Source organism: Sinocyclocheilus grahami, unplaced genomic scaffold (assembly GCF_001515645.1).
Source record: "Sinocyclocheilus grahami isolate Dianchi unplaced genomic scaffold, SAMN03320097.WGS_v1.1 scaffold20192.1, whole genome shotgun sequence".
Classification (NCBI taxonomy): domain Eukaryota; kingdom Metazoa; phylum Chordata; class Actinopteri; order Cypriniformes; family Cyprinidae; genus Sinocyclocheilus; species Sinocyclocheilus grahami.
The window spans coordinates 2498-3275 of record NW_015517920.1 but is presented as its reverse complement, the minus strand read 5'-3'; positions in this window follow the sequence as shown (position 1 = coordinate 3275).

Sequence of the window (778 nt, the reverse complement as noted above, 5' to 3'; positions counted from 1 at the left end):
GTGTAATGTCTTCTAGTGAAAATGCATTACGGTTTTTGGAAGTATGGTGATTGTAAGGAAGGTACAAGATATTTTGTTTGCACTTTATTCACACATAATCTTTCATCAAAATGTAATGACTAGCTCTGGCTCTAAAACGACTTTATAACATGGCTGATGATTTTTCAAGCGCTTGTTCTATTGGTTGTGTTCAAAATACAACACTACTTTACTGCCTTCTGAATTGTGTGCAGTATATACTCTATACCACATACTGCTTGCATTATTCCATGCTAAACCTTTCAAACATTAATCCTGCAAAGTGACAATGTTGTGCAGGACCTATTTGTCACACAACTACATGACCTGTTGCAACACCATGAGTGATTATTCTTTCATTGTGTTGGATGGGATGGGGCAAGTGGTGTCCGGCACTTATCATCTTAAAAATGTATTTAAGTTTTAGCTTAATTTCGTGCTTTTGACTTTTTTAATAGTTTTGTTTTTTATCTGTTTATAGCTCAATTTATTTTTTAATTTATTTAGTGTATTCAGGCAACATTTCTATTATTCGCTTACGTTTTTAATGTAATATTTATATTTTAATTCATTTCAGTTACCAGTAATATTTTTTTAAAGTTTTGGTTTTCATTCAAATAACAACACTGATAGTGTGTATTTTGATGTATTATTCCATGCATACAGAAAATCTAAATATTGTGTAGTATACATAGTATTATATGGTATACAATATACATACTTTAACACATATCATATAATACAGGGTTCCTCAAATCTC